Below are 16,622 nucleotides of genomic sequence, written 5' to 3' on the forward strand. Positions count from 1 at the left end.
CAATCATAAAAATAAATTCCTCAAACCCAACATTAAATCCAACACATTTTTCTCTGGTAATAAAGGACAGAAACCGATTTACAACAGAGACGTTCTTGACTTTTATGGGCATTACAAGTGCCCTGGAAAGGGATAGGAACTGGGGGGTGTGGAGACCTGGCAAGGGTAGGACAGAGATGAAGGCCCTACAGTAGTTTAATTTTCTATTAAAATCCCTCCCCACAAGCTGTGTAAACATTTACCCATTAAACAAACACTCTACAAAAGACATAGACTCTACACTGTTAATGAGACTAACCAGTCATGTTGTATTAGGAACCTCCGCAAAACACCCAGAGGAGTTAAGGCAGGGTGCAGCCTTACCTGGAGCTCTGAGTAGCACACTCCCACAAGTGGCAGTTGAGGTTGTGGAGCATCTCCTGGGGCAGACTCTTAATGTTGTGTTGATGGAGGTTTGATCTGAGATGACTAGGAGTTTATGGATATCTAGGGCCTGGTTCTCCTCTCACTTACACCAGTGTAACTCCACGGGGTCAAATTCAGCCCTGACGGAACTCCATTGACTTCTCTGCAGTTGTACCATAGATAAATAAGACTTATAGGAACTGATTCTCAGAGACACAAACGGGTCACATTCTGGCCATAAATGGTCAATGAAGAATTATCTTTGGGAAGGAGAACTCTTCATTGGCATGAAGATGGCAGAGGCAGCTCCTGCACCAGCTACTCCCCACCCCAGTATAGCAGGAATGTTGGGGGAGAAAGCAGGTATGTTGGGGCACCACCAATTCTCCACTGGCTTAAATCCATAGGGCCACATACCAGTGGCAGTACTCACATCAGGGCTGGACTGATGGATTTAGGACGTTATACCTGGCTTATTGATGATCTTTCCCCTGCACCACTCCTGCACCCAGCTTCAGTGGAGATACTCCTGATCAAGTGAGAGGCAAATAGGGCCTCTGGGCTTTAGAATGACCCAAGTTTTCAAAAGAAAATCAGGGAGACCTTTGCAAGGATTAGGAGAGGAACGGGGGTTGTGCTGTGTGTGTTTGGGGAGGAAAGAGGAATAGGAAAAGGGGTAGAGAGGACTGTGTGAGTGTGTGTTTGGGGGTAGTAGTCCTGCAGCAGAGCAGCTCAAAGTAAGAAAGCACAAGTGGCAGGCACAGCCGCTAGCGTGACCAGACAGCAAGTGTAAAAAATCAGGACAGGGGTGGGGGGTAATAGGTGCCTATATAAGAAAAAGCCCCCAAAATCAAGACTGTCCCTATAAAATTGGGACATCTGGTCACCCTAACAGCCGCCCATTTTTGGAATGGCTCAGAACACTGACATTATTGCTTTCAGACCTGCCGGAGAAGCATTTCCTCTGGCATGTAATTCAGCCCCTGCACTTGCTTTCCAACTTTTAGTGAACACCACTGCTTTTTGAAGGCTTAACCTGGAGCGTGATTATTGTCAGTGCTTTTCAGGTGCTTAAGAAATGGTTTGGGTTTTTTTGTTTTGTACTGGGTACTTCAGCTTCCCAAGATAATAACCAAGGAGCACGTGCAGATGGGGAACAAACTAATATAAAACAGATGAGCAGATTAAAAAAAAAGTTGACCAGACTTTTTGGAACAAGCAATGAGACTCAGAAAGAAAGGGAAAGGTTGGGTTTATTTTGGTTTGAGATTTGAGGCCTGTTCTTATGTAATCACAGAGTCATAATACTTAGAGGCGGCACAGATAAAGGCAATCTACTGTACTATGAACCCAGCCCAACCAACGCATGTTTCCTATGTTTTGGTCTCCAGTGTTTTGGCCTATCTGTGATGGGGTTTATAGCACTTACATAGACTGTAAGCTCTATCCTACCTACAATCTACCTATCTGGTTGTAACCTCAGGAACCAACCTAAACAATTTAACCTAAACAATTTCTCTCCCTCATTGGGGTTTACACCCCTCAAAGACTGACTGCAAAAAGTGGTTTGCTCCATCCCTAACTCAGAGATTTTCAAAGTTTTTCAGAGCTGTTGAGTCCATCCACAATCACAGTTAGAGAGACACCTGACTCTAAACCCTAGATCCAAATACCTCCAAATGTTGAGTGTGTTGATGTGTGTATATTTGTGATATCTTTGAACCAGAGACTACCTAAGTCAGAGGACAAGACTAGGTTACAAAATTAAGTTGATCTAAGTTACGTCAACATACAGCCATTGTAGTAATTGAATTGGTTTTACATAGCCACACTACTCTCCTTGTGTCAGCGGTGTGCATCTTCACCAGGAGCGCTTGCACCTATTTAACTGCCAGTGTGAGGCATTGTGGGATGGTTTCTGAAAGGCAGCAACAGCTGATGTAAACAACACAACGTCTACACTGACACTGCATTGACCTAATGACATTGACTTAAGTGCTACGCCTCTCGCAGAGGTAGAGTTGTTAAATCGGTGTAGTGGGAGAGTTGTATCAGTGGGAGCAACATTTTAGTGTAGACACTTACAGAGTTAGGTCAACATAAACTGCCTTATATTGACCTAACTGCAGTGTAGACTAGGCCCAAGCTACGTCCAAGTCTAAGCCTGATGAGTCATTCTGAGCCAGAGACTGTGATGAGTCCTCAGATGCAATTTCCAACAGGTCTTGTGATAGGCCTCATGCCATTCTACCAGGGTTCAGCCAATCCATAGGTCAGGTGATTTTCAATTCGTCATGGACATGTTTACGCACCTGAACCACATTCACAAAGAACTGAAAACCTACGTTGAATCAGCCAAGAATTACAAACGATATTCTGACTTCCATCAGCAGGACAACCCTCATATCACGGTCGGGGATAAGGTATGGCTCTTGATGTAATACCTGGGCACTGCCCACCACCCCTCAAGAAAGCTGGGTAGGGTGACCAGATGTCCTGATTTTACAGGGACAGTCCCGATATTTGGAGCTTTTTTTTATATGGGCTCCTATTACCCCCCACCCTTGACCCAATTTTTCACATTTGCTATCTGGTCACCCTAAAGCTGGACTATCAATATCTTGGCCCATTCTGGGTCAGCCAACAGATTAACCCAGTAGCCTTCAAACTCCAACTACCCAATATGATGAAGGTGCACCAGTGTTCCATGTTTTTCTACTGAAAAAGTACATCAACAACTTCTTTCCCAGATGAATTCAGCCACCTCCTCCCCTAGTCATGGTCTAGATGTAGGAAGAATACCTGATGAGGCAGATTTTGGATTCCAGGGTTTTCTGAGGGAAGCTCAGGCACCTCACTGATTAGAAGGGCTATGGTTCAACTGATAGCTCATGGGAGCCAGCTGACAACGTACATGCACCCAAGCTACTTCACAAATTCCATCAGTCAGACCCCGACAAACCAGGCCTGAAGATGTCTGGTAGGCATCTTTTGGGGGGGGGGGAGGGGCATGGAATGATGTGGTATCTCTGTGTCTGAGTCTGCCTAAACCTGATGAATCATTCGTGAACCAGAAGGTGTGATGAGTCATCAGAGGCAATTACCTACAGGTCTTATGATAGGCACAATATGCAACCGGGGTTCAGCCAATCCACAGGAGAAGACTCCCCCCATGCAAGTGATCCCCAAGGCAGGAGTATATGCTCCTAAGGGAAGCAGTCTCTCCAGTCTGCTCAATGTCACTGGGAACGCGGGCTGGGAACACTCCCATGGCCAGTCATTTCAATTCATTGCTCCTGCTCTAGCTCTGCCTGTTTCCACGCAAGCCATTCCCTGCTCCAGTCTGCATCTGTTCCTTCCTCTGCCAGCCTCCTGGCCATTCTGACAATATTAAGAATTGTCCCTCACAGTGGAGAAGAGACAGGACTGGGCTGTCATGAACATAAAGGGGATTCTTTATTGAGACTGTCTGGACACCAACAGACCCTGTGGTTTCCTCTGACTAACTAGCACAGCCTGTGCTGCCCAGTATCACAGCACAGGATTTCCCTAAATCCTGGCCTGGACATAGCAGCCATGGAATAGTTTGCTGACTGCATTGCAGAACCCCAGCCTGGATATGGATCTAAATTTTGAGATCTGGCATCTTTTATTATCATGGGCTGAACCAAAAAGGGGATGCCAAACACAGCCAGACTTTCAGCAGTTTGAAAACCGGCTGAAACTCTTGCAGGTTGGGCCCATACCATTATACTCTGCTATGGAGGTGACACTTTGCTTCTCTGAGCTGTGCCGTATTTCTTATTTTCTTGCCTATTCAATTTAGTAACCACATGTTTTACTTGAGTGTGATATCAACTTTAAAACTGAAGGACACTCCACTAGTTTGGATGCAGTGCCCACAATCATTTTACACTGTGCTCACACCAGCTCTGTCATATCAAGCCAGGGCAAGAGGAGAGGGAAACTGGCTCTCAGGCTAAGGCTTTCTAGGTTACCTATGTAATTCACACACAAAAAAACGTTGTGCCAGTCAAGTTCAAACTGCAGGTGCTCAGCACTGATCGGAGCTCCTTGAGCCATAAAAGGAAATGACAATTACACTGAATAAAATTTTTCAAATGAAATTTCAAAAAACTTGTCACCAGCTTTAGGGAAAATATCTAGTGATTAGTGCAGGGAAGTGGGTGTCAGGACTTCTGGGTTCTACTCTTCATTCTGCCACTGACACACTATAGGTCCGATTGTGAACCCTTTACTTTCACTGGTGAGCAATTACTTATATGAGTAGCCCCAATGAAGCCACCAGGTCTAATCATGTTAGCAACTACTCATCAGTGGACATAAGGAGTTGGCAATCTGGCTCTATGCAATTTTAGGCAAGTCACTTAGGCCAGCAGTTTCAAAGCCATATGCCTGAAGTTAGACACCTGACTCTGTATTTAGTTAAATACATGACCTGATTTTCAGAGATGCTGAGCCCTCCCAACTCCCATTGCCTTCTAGAGGAAGGGAAGGTGCTCAATGCTTCACTAGATGGGGCCGGCAGCTTCATGCTAGATGCTAGTCTTCTCCCTAATTTTGAGGAGAGGGGTGGAAACCATTTGATCTCTTAATTGCCCCGAGGCAAGATCCAAACCCGGAAATGTCTCCCAGACAGGGTGAAGCAGGGAGCTGATGGCATTTCTGGGATGAGATCAGAGAAAGCTGATTTATGAAGCAAGGAGAAAGCAAAGTGCTTTTATGGGTAAAATGTTCTCTGCTTATTTCCTTTCTGTTGGACTGCGTTCCTCCCACGCTTCTGGCTTAGAGCTAGCTCCCTACAACCTAGTGTAAGCATTTCAGCATGTGCTAATTTAACTGAACAAAGATTCTGGCAGACACTTGGGAATAACATCTCCCAATATTAGCTGGCAGCTACAGTCTAGTAAACCCTGGGGCACTCTGCTTCCTCTGCATTCAGGAAGATAAGGCCCTCCATTCAACCTTGCATTATATACCTTCTCCATGGAGCCATAAAGTTCCAGGATCTCAGCAGAAGGTCACAGCTGTCAGTAAAGTGCGGGGTGTAGTGCACCTCAGAATAGGGTGACCAGAGAGCAACTGTGAAAAAATGGGCGTCTATATAAGAAAAGGTCCCCCAAAATTGGACTGTCCCATTAAAAACAGGACATCTGGTCACCCTACCTCAGAACCTACTTCAAATTCCTCTTTCCCCTTGGGCCCATGCTGCAAAGCTGGGAGCCAGAACTGAACGCTCCTAAAGTTGAGGGACTTTTAATTCAAGCTCAACTCTAATTAGAATAGCTAATAAAATCAATGCAGGAGAGAAATTCACAGGTGTATCTGTGCAGTTGACTTGTCCTTCTCCAGAGGGGCTCTAGGTTCAGGTCAGCACACTTACGGGTCCAGTTGAACTCAGCGTGGGAACCTGGAAAGAAGTGTGGGTAATGTGAGAGACTGCAGTGAACATTTTAGAACCTGTGGTGAGAACCTGAGCTGAGTGCAGGGCATTATATGTAGGGAAGGGACTTCCAGTACAGTTGACTCATGGGATGCCCAAGGCTGGGGTACAAATTTCAAAGTGGTCATTAAAGGGTGGGCATGGGCACCCTGAGATGGAGCTGGGAGGTCCCACTGCAAAAGAGCATCTGCAGCGTTTGCGGTTCCCATCCTCCACACAAGCACTCTCAACTGGACAGATGCAGGCACAGCCATTGTCTTGATTGCTTGGAGCTGGGGCAATTGGAACAATGCTGGTACCTCTCATGAAATGTGAGGAACGCCTTTATGTGTTTTATGAGCACCACATGGTGACAATGGTATATTTCTCTATGACTGAGGGGTCTGTGTGCATGGAGACACACTCAGGTACATGCACATCAATCCGTGCTCATAAAGAAGCAGACCCAGAGATGCCCACTGACATACACAGAGTCACAGAGGCAAAAGCATAGTGAGATACACCAACACACACACAAACAGCCAGACTCAAACACACCTTCACAAAATAAAATCAGCCAAGAAGCTGGAATCAATTACTCCACAGTGAAATCACATGGAGCAAGAAGCTGAATATTTAAATGGAGAGAGAATCCTGGACTTAGGGAACAAACTGCGGTAGGTTTATGGGGAGGACAGAAAGGAGGGGAGAGAGAAAGCTGTGTGAATCAAGCCAGTTTTCTCTCCTTTCTCTTTTAAACTCCACTGAGTCAGGAGTGCTCATTAAGGATGGCTCTCGTTTCCCTAATTAGACTGCCCCACTCTCTTTGCAGGGCTCCAGACCTCCGCAGTTCAGCAATAACATGAAACTTGTTATTTTACAACCCAGGCAGGGGAGGAAGAGATGGCTTTGTGATGTGCTCCATGGAAGTAAGCAAGCTCAGGGAAATCTGGGAACCTGTGTGTGTGAGTATGGGGCGAGCTGTCCCCATTAATGAGAACCTTCCCACTCTCTCCCCCTTCTCCCCATCCCTGTGTGCTCCAGTCCCTAATGCACACGCACCAGGAGTTACACTAAAAAGAAAGGGAAATTATGTTCTCTTTTCTCCAGGCTGTTCTTCAAAGCCAAAGTGTTTGGTTGTTGTTTTTTAACAAATGAGGGTTGGGGTTTTTAAAACAACCTTTGGGCAAAGGTGCCTCAGGCAGGGCTGGAGCTGATCCAGTCCTGACGCTGAAAAAGGATTTGGTGGCAGTGATGGTGAGATATAGGAGGCGTTGACTGTTGGACTGGATAGGCACCAGCCCATATGGGATGATGTCCTGTTGAGCAGGCCATACATCCAGTTTTAAACCAAACAGTCCTCCTTTTGGGTGGTTTGTCCTCCCCATCTGGACGTGGTTCTGTCTGGTGTCAGACAGGGGACACTATTTTGAAGAGCATGGCATTCTGCCTCCGCTGGCATGGCCTCCAACGCACATGCTGGTGGGGGCGGGGTCACCCCAGAGGGGTAGGCCCAAGCCCTTCCCAGACATACCAGAATGCCCTGTCTTCTGGGAACACATGAGAGGCCACCCTCATCCTGCCTCACAAACAGCCCGGTCTCTGTTTGGTTTCTGACTCTGCTCTTTCTTTCGGCCATCTTGTTAGTGTCAGTTCACACAATGCAGGGTCCCCCTGTTTGAAATAGTAATAGACATTTGACCTGGATTTCATAGTCTCAGTATCACTTTGCCTCAGGATTTATCTGGCCCTCATCCTTTTAGTAGCCAAGCAAATCACAGACAATAATAGACGTTAGCCTCTGAATGCCTCTGTGAAATACAGAGCCACTATCCTCACTGGGCAGATGAGGAATGAGGCAGACGGAGGGTAAAGCGACTTGCTCCCTGTCACACATAGGGTTGCCAACCCTCCAGGATTGTCCTGGAGTCATTATGTCATGCGATGAAACCTCCAGGAATACGTCCAGCCAAAACTGGTAACCTTAATCACACAGCAGGTCTGTGGCTGAGGTGGGAATTGAACCCAAGTTCCAGTCCCCTGCACCATCTTTCCTTTGGGCTAGGTGCCTAACTCGTGTTGTGTAGTGCCTTTCACCAGAAATAATCTCTATGAAGTCAGTGATATTACTGACGTTCTCAAGTGCTTTGCTGGGCTGGGAACAGAGTGCTTGCAGGATACAGCCCTTACTCACAGATTGGAATGCATTTTGCCAAAAAATAATGTACCCCCTTCATAAAGCTCTGCAGATGCACTCTACGCTGAGGAGTGGGCATTAAATCTGTTTTCATTTTCTCCAGATCAGCAATGAAGCCATTTTTGCTCAATTTGTGTCCAATTTAAATAACTTGTTATGTATTTATTAGTAATATTACAGCATTGCCTCGATAGCCTCATCACGATCAGGGCCCCGTTGTGCTAGGGCTGTGAGAGACAGTCCCTGCCCCGCAGAACTTACAGCCCAATGGGTATGGGCAGGAGCAAGAAAGTGCCATTGGCCCCATTTTACAGTGTCATGAAGATATTAAGTGACTTGCCCAAAGTCACACAGGAAATGGACTCAGAGCTCCTGAATCCCTGTCTAGTGCCTTTAGAGCAAGGCCTCCTTAATTGTCCTCACTGTGCACACACGCTCAAACACAGCAACACACTCATCTATATGAATACACAGTCCAGTGATACACACTCAGTCCATTCCAGCATACAGGCACACACACAATCTCCCCCATGCTTACACACTGTAATCTCTCTAACACAATGTAAACTCTCTCTCTCTCTCTCTCACACACACACACACACACACACACACACACACACACACACACACACACACACACACACACACACACACACACACACACACTGTTCCCCATGCTCTCTTTCACACACATACAAAGAGGCACAGGCAGGCAGGTGGACTGGGAATAGGCACTCTTTGAAATAGATGGCCATTTGTAGCTACTCCTAATCACACTGGTTGAATTCCACATATTAAAATAAGCAGCACATGCAGAGCAGGAATTTAGGTGGTGCCTATGCAGTGCTCTTTTGCAAAAACACAGACTTAAAAAAAAATGTCAGCAACTTCTGCCCCCTTCTCATTGTCCCATTCTGTCCCCCAAAAAGCATGCGTGTACAGCAGCATGACGGTAATTTTTAGATTTGTCTGGCCCAGATCCACTAACGGTGGCAGCTTTGGTGAGTCTGGAGAGGCAGATTTCTCTCTCAGTGTTTGGAAACATGCTGGCTGCCAATTCATTCCAAGGGAGCCTGTCTCCCCCTCTTTGCTTCCATTCTCTGGAAAGGGCAAGTAAGCCTTGAAACGTCTGGCAGGGTGAATGAATAACTGTGCCAGGAAGCAGGCAAGGTGGTGCCAACAGCAACGTGCTCACCCTGAAGCCAGAGAAAGAAAAAGAAAAAGAGAGAGACTGGAAAATTACACAAGTCTCCTCAGGGAGAGTCTGTTCATTTCCTGTTGCTGACTTTCTGGTGGGGAGATGAATATGATCAGGAGTGGCACAATTCTGTAGTGGTCCTTGTATAAAGCATCCCACACAGCCATTAGTGAGTGAAGGGAAACGCAGAAGTGTGTGTGTTGGCTGGGGGGGGATTTATGCATGGATTTCCCATGAATTGGTTTAGGGGCTGGTTGTTTTTATTGGGGGACAATAGCACGTACTGTTTTGGTCTGCCATGTGATGATTCAACAGCTGGTTTGTATCACAAGTGAAAAATGAATTTGGTGGCCTAACCCAGCTCACCTGTGATCATTTCCTAACATTACAAAATCACCAGTACTCAATTTGGAGTGATTTGATGAGTTGGCAGTGTCAGATCAGAAGGGACCCAAGATTGGAATAGCCAAATTTGTTCATGGGTCAGGAGTGAGGGGAATTGGCAGAGCTAATTGTGGGGAGTCCAGGGCTGGAATACCAAGGAATGTTCTGTCCCTGGAAGACTGAGATATTTTTGGCAGAGCTGGGAACAGGGTGAAGCCAGCCTGTAATGTACTTAGCTGAGCACCCCACCCCCCACCTTATTTTCCTCAGCACTAAACTCTGACATGTGATATTAAGACCAAGAAATTCTCCATGCTCAGGAAGCTTTGTACATTGCACACAGTCTGTGACATTCAGAGTGAGCATTTATGCCATCAGAATGGGTGTGGGGTGGGGATTGAGGGATGAGTTCTTCTGAGTTGCTAGAACCCTTTTGAGGTGTGAATTCCTGGCACATGCCTCAAACAAATGGGGGGTGAGGGGCAGTGGGCCAACAAAGAATACCCCCACCCACAGCTCCGCCAGGAGTCCAGGTCAGCAAGCCAGCAGAACCAAGCCTGGATCTTAAGTCAGCACTGCTGGAGAAGCAGTGTCATTCCAAGCTGCCCATCGTACCAGCGCTTGAGAAGCAAGGACTTCCGTGTGTTATGGGGAAGAGAGGAGAGTGCGTGTGTGTGCGTAGTGCACACGGGGGGAGGAAGAGGCCAGCTTTCCTAGTTCGGTTAAAGCCCACTTCAGCTTCTTACACAACACACACAAGGTCCCATGAGCTTGGTAACAGCCTCCCTCATGCCATTGTGTGGCTGACCTGCTTAAATAAACTGTGTTATTTTAAGCAAGGGCAGCCGAGCATTTGCTGAAGATCCTTCTCTCTCTTCCCCTCTCCCCACCCCCCCTCTTTCCCACTGCTTCAGTTTCCCATCCCACCCCACTTTTCTTTACACAGCGGGATTAATCCATCAAACCAAATGGGGGGGAGGAGGAGGGGCAATGATACCTCACTCCAGTGAGCACTGAAGAGGCCCCCATTCATGGGTCAATAAAACCAGGGAGGACTCAGATTTAATCAGCCAAGGAGCTCTCCAGCACTGGAGACAATTAACATCAAAGAAAGAGAGAGCAAGCAAGAGAGAGAGGGAAGGCAGTTTGGAAATCCAAGTACAATTTTTTCTTTAAAAGACAGGAAAGCTAGGAATGAAGGGAGAGATGTATGCTAGGGAAGAGGGCACTCAGATGGCCCAGTGCAGGGCATAGAATAAGAACCAATAAGAGGGCTGGACAGATAGTGAGAGGGAGAGGCCCACCTGAAGGGCCTGATCCCCTGAAGTTCCCCATTTATAACTGGTAGTACTGTTGCTTACATTCTATCTACATTAGAGAGGAGCCTGAATTTAAAGAGACAGCCCTGAACTGGAGGAAGATTGGGGGCAGATCCACAGCTAGTTTTACAGATGGGAAAACTGAGGCACAAAGCAAGGACATGACTTGCCCAAGGTCACACCATGAGTTACTGGTAAAGCCAGGAATATAACTCAGGAGGCTTAGCTCCTTGTCCTAACTACTAGACAAACTACCTTACTGATGCTACCATAGAGACTGTCTGCTATCGGTTATTACAGCATGTATCCTTACCCCAATGCAGAGTCCTGTTGGCCTGAAGGGACACTGTCTGGGAGTAAGCATATGCACAAGAGTAACTTTTGCAGGATTTGATCCATAATGATGCACTTACACATCTGTAGTATCATCATTATCTGAGCAGTTATAGCTTTAATTTGTTAACAACCATTGTGCAGGTGTGCAATAGGCTGGAAGTGTGTTCCTGGAAAAATAAGTACCTGTTGGAAATACTAAGTGGGCTCTGCTGACTCTATTGGAGATGACTTGTTACCCCATTGAGATATAAGAGATGGGCTATCTAAAGAAGACCTAGAGTGTGGGCTGAACAGTCATCAAGGAAGAACAACCAAGTCTGGGGAGAAGGCTTGGGCTGGATTTTGTGGATCAAGCCAAAGCCCAAGCAGGGGGTAAATTTTGACCCATGGCTGTGTTTGGTGCAGCATGCCGTCTTCTTCACAAGGTGACAAACTGAAGAAGAAGATGTTTTATTATTGCTGGGAATGGGGGTTGTTGGGCACATCTCAAGACACAAATGATTTCACATTAGCTTCATGCTTACAAAAATCCCTTCACCCTAATTGTCTGACATAACTCCACTATGCAGCACTCTTTCCACACTTCAGGAGCACCACTAAGAAACATTAGACCAGTAGTTAACTGTTTCAGTCATAATTTACTATCCTCTGAGCTACAATGAGAGGATGGAACAGAAAATCATATCCACACTGGAGCCCACCACAGCATTCCTGCTTCTAAGACTCATGCTTTTTAGACTTCTCTTTTCTAAAGTTTGGTGCCCAAATATGCCACCCATCCTATAGTTTTGGTCAACTACTATGAGGAAACATAGCCACCCACATATAGGCTGAGGTTTTCTTTAAATTTCCCATTGCTGCAACTTCACTGATGGCAGCAAACAGTGAGAGCATTACTGGAGATAAGGTGGGATTGGTATTTCGCTAGGCAGCCTGGCTCAGTGGGTAAGGTACCACTCTAGTAATCAAAAACTATAGGTTCTATTTCTGCCTCTAACACCACCCTTTGACCTTCAACTCTCTGCACCTCCTTTCCTCTCTCACTCTTGTCTATTTATAGGGTAAACACTTCAGGGCAGAGACTGCCCCTTATTATATGTTTGTACACCTCGAAATCAGAAAATCTAGTAGCTCAAACACCGGAAGGCAAAAAGACCCCCAGATTTTTTAATGTTTAAGATCTAATGATTTTTAAGCCAATCTCGTGGTTTTGGGGGTATCTGGCTCATGATTTTTGAATGTTTGGGGATTGGCAAGACATCTCTTTTAAATATTTATTTCTTCCACAGGAACTAGGGGAAATGACATACAAGCACTATAGACCAAAACCAAATTTTCTAGCTGAAAAGCATAAGTTTCATCTAAAGCAGTGGTTTTCAACCTTTTTTCATTTGCAGACCCCTAAAAAATTTCAAATGGAGGACCCCTTTGGAAATCTTAGACATAGTCTGCAGACCCCAGTGGTCCATGGACCAAGGGTTGAAAACCACTGATCTAAAGAATCAAATGGAAGAAGAAAATCTTCCTAAATTTCAAGCAGTCCTAATATAGCATTACAGTTTCATAGCTACATATACCCCTCTGGTACTTTACCTTTTCCTGATTTGGAGCATCTCTTCTGTTGAGCATTTATTTATTTTTTTAACTCTGAAAGGGATAGTTGGGTCTCTGAACTTCCATATACTTGCTGTATTGACAGATTGAATTTCTGTTCTTGGGCACAGAACTCACAAGGTTTGCCTGTTTAACATGTCCAGACCTTTGTTTCCAAAGCTGTGAATTAGGAGTTGACAAATGCCACTGCACCTAAGAGAGGCAGTATCTGAGCTATGACTGCAGGTTGAAGGCACCAATGGAGGATGCCAAGTAGGGTCTGGTGAAGGCACAGGGAGAGACCAATGATTTGATGGGTGCAGGGCCTCATTGCACAGGAGGTAGAGTTGGCAATGGGGGGAATGAGTCTATCTCCTGGATTTCAAGGTGATGGGGTTGCAAGGCCTTGGCATTGCTGGCACTAGTTAGTAGGAGTTGATTATTCTTAGGGGAGGAAGAACTAATTTAAAGCACTCTCTATTCTCCCACCCAGTTTCATCTGCCCCATTGGGCTCCCCTTCCCACTATGTAGTTTCACCAAAGGGTTGCAGCCACAGAGCACTCATTTGTATGTTTGTTCATGTGTTGGCTATCTCAGAACTCTCCTAGGGTTTGGCAGTTACCACAGTTATGAGCACATTAGAGACAGCCTGACGGATCAGGAGGAAGTCAGGGAACATTGATTTGTGTGAATAGCCATCCATGTATCGGTTACATCTAAATTACAGCTGTCTGGATTTGAGGAGGAACAGAAGGGGGGCACAGGGCAGACCCTGGCTTTTGTCTTGTGCACTGAACTTTGGGATCCTCTTTCCTTCTGTCCACCCACTCTCCTTCTGTCACATACATCCACCCACACCCTCACCCTGTGTTTACTCTCTCTTTTGCCATCTTATTTTGTCCCAGAAAGGCTCCTCTCCAAGAGCAGCTCCTTTAAATAGTGAGGGGAGGGAGTCTCTCAGAGCTCTGAGGTAAAATGCCTGGGAACACATCTCCTTCACCTTTCCTCCTCTTCACTGCACAGTCTTCCTCAGCAGGTACCTCCAGAGCAGTGGTTCTCATCCCGATGGCTGCATGCAGCCCAATTAGCACACAGCTGCGATCCAGCTGTGTATTAAAAAAAAATCCAGGCCCCAGCTGCCCAACCCAGCGTGCAGTGACATCCGGATCCAGGTCTCAGCTTCCTAGCCCTGTGCTCAACAATGTCTGGGATCCGGCTGCCTGGTCTCACGCTCAGCAAGGCCCAGCTGCTTGGCCCTGCACTTGGTGGGGTTCCGGGGTATGGATGCCTGGCTGGCCAGCCCCACGCTTGGCAGAGTTCAGGGTCCGGGTCCCGGCTGCCCGGCCCCATGCCCAGGGCTCTGCTCCTGGTCCCACTCTGCGGAGGGGTCTCTGGGCAGGGTGTGCTGGGCATATGGGTTTATGGGGGGGTAAATGGGGGGTGCTGTGGTTCTCAACCTGCGGCCCGCTTGATTAATAGGTTGAGAACCACTGCTGCAGAGAAACCTTAGGAACAATACCCCAGCATGACCAACTCTTTGGTCTCACTCCGGCAGCTGGTTTTCATTAAATGTTCGTAAGCACTAAGAATTCTCTCTCACCCACTCGTCTAAAAGCGTTGTTATGTTTCCTTTCTGTTTCCAAAGGAGGGGAAGGGGCAAACTGACATCAAGAAAGAGACCATAGGACCTGATCCTGCTGCTGCATGCACAGCAGTCCCATCAAAGGCTGTGAGTTAGTCACCAGCTGAGTTATTTACTTGCCCACTTATATACCCATTGAGTTACTTACCACCTTTCCATGGCATGCCCTACTGCCTAGCTGCAGCAGCTCTCCAGCTAGGCCACTAGCATTGCCAATGACAGGGGCCACTGTTGTCCCTCTGAGCACAATTCCTCCACACAAAAATTGCACATAAGTGGACCCAAGATCTAATGTGGGTTGAGTTACACAGGGTTGCACACTCAGCCGTAAATAACAGAGAGCTCTGAGCTGTTTATGAGAGAGGTTGGTTGCTGGCAAAGGTAGTAGGTTGGGCTTCATGGGGAAAGTGCACTGAGCTGGGAGCCAGGAGGTGTCCCATTCAAATGTTACCCTTATGAGCTGTTGTTTACATTTCTGTGTATCCTTGTTATTAAAGAAGGTTTCATACCATTGTGATGCTGACAGACCCGGTGCCAGCTCATGCCAGAGCCTCAGGAAAATTCACTTGTATATTAGTTTAGATCAAGTAATGGTTAGATAGTATAAGAATGTATTGGGTGTTTAAACGTTATGAAAACTAATGGGGTGTTATTTGCATTGTTTTCACTTATCTATATCCCATTATAATGTAATGGCAAACATTTACATTGTGTATATCCCTGTAACTAAATAACTCACCAATGGAGAAAGAAACCGTTAGGAATGCAAATGAAGAACTTTAACAGAAAATGCTAATTTCAAAGCAAGTGGTCATTGTGTGGTATGATGATCAAGGTCAAGTGCATTCCTCACTCACCATCATCACAGCAAAAGCCCATGTGAGTAGAGAAGAGTGTCAGCTTGTTTTCTGTTGGAAGAAGGTATAAATATGTATTCAAAGAAAGATCCTGTCTCTCCCCTGTTTGAACTCTTACAGGGAATGGTACCAGATACAAAGCTGAGATCCCCCGAGACAATCTGGGTACCCTGAAAAGACTTGTGGGAAACTGGCAGTTTATTACATCACTGCCACCACTGGGACTTACAAACTGTGATTCACCTGTTCATATTTTTTATCTGCTTTAACCTCTCAATAACTCTCCTTTCTTTTTCTTAGCTAATGAACCTATAGTTATTTTACCATAGAATTAGCTATCAGCATTATCTTTTGTGTAAGATCTGGAGTACCAACTGAGCTGAGGTAAGTGGCTTGTCCTTTGGGACTGGGAGCAACCTGATGTGGTGTAATTTTGGGGGGTTTAAGAGACCTTTATTCACAAAGTCCAGTTTGTCTTCGTGGCAAGATAGACTGGAGAGTGTAAGGGGACTGTCTGTGACTCCCTGGTAAGATTGGTTTAGTGACCCAGGAGTTCACATCTGTCACTGGCGTGGTGAAATCTAATTATAGAACACATCACCAGTTTGGGGGTGTCTACCCTGTTTTTCTGACAGTCTTCCCTGAGATAGGCACTCTGTGACAGGGTATACCAGACCCTCTGAGGCCCCCTGATGGAAGCCTCGTGGCCCTGCCACACCTTGCTCCAAAAAAGGGCAGTGGAGATGGTCCTCCAAGATGCCTAGAGTGGCTGTGTGAGACACAGCCAATCAGGACCCAGCAGCCTAGTATAAGAAGAGTTGCTGGGCCAAAGGGAGTTCAGTCCTATCTACTCAGTCCCACCTCCTTTCAAAAAAAAAAAAAAAAAAAAAAAAAAAAACTTGTCAAATCAGTGTCCTTACCTACCACCTCTGTAACCACTACTCAGTGTTTTTCCTCTCAGAGCCAGGAATAGAACCAAGCTGTCCTGATTCCCAACATATGGTTTCTGTCTGCCAGATAATTGTGTAACCCACTGAATCCTATGATGGCGGGTCTACAAGAAAAGTAAGTTACTGCTGTAGCTTGTGGCAGCAAGTTTCTGCTGCCTGTCTGAAAGTCCTGGATTCAGATCCTAGTGATGTCCCAACTGGGGGCAGAGGGGCAGGTTTTGGTTAAATACATTGGGACTCTTCCAGATTTTTTGTTAAGCTGATTTATTTAATTCACTGAATGAGAAACATCTATTA

This window comes from Mauremys reevesii, linkage group 1, assembly GCF_016161935.1.
Source record: "Mauremys reevesii isolate NIE-2019 linkage group 1, ASM1616193v1, whole genome shotgun sequence".
In the NCBI taxonomy this organism is placed as follows: domain Eukaryota; kingdom Metazoa; phylum Chordata; order Testudines; family Geoemydidae; genus Mauremys; species Mauremys reevesii.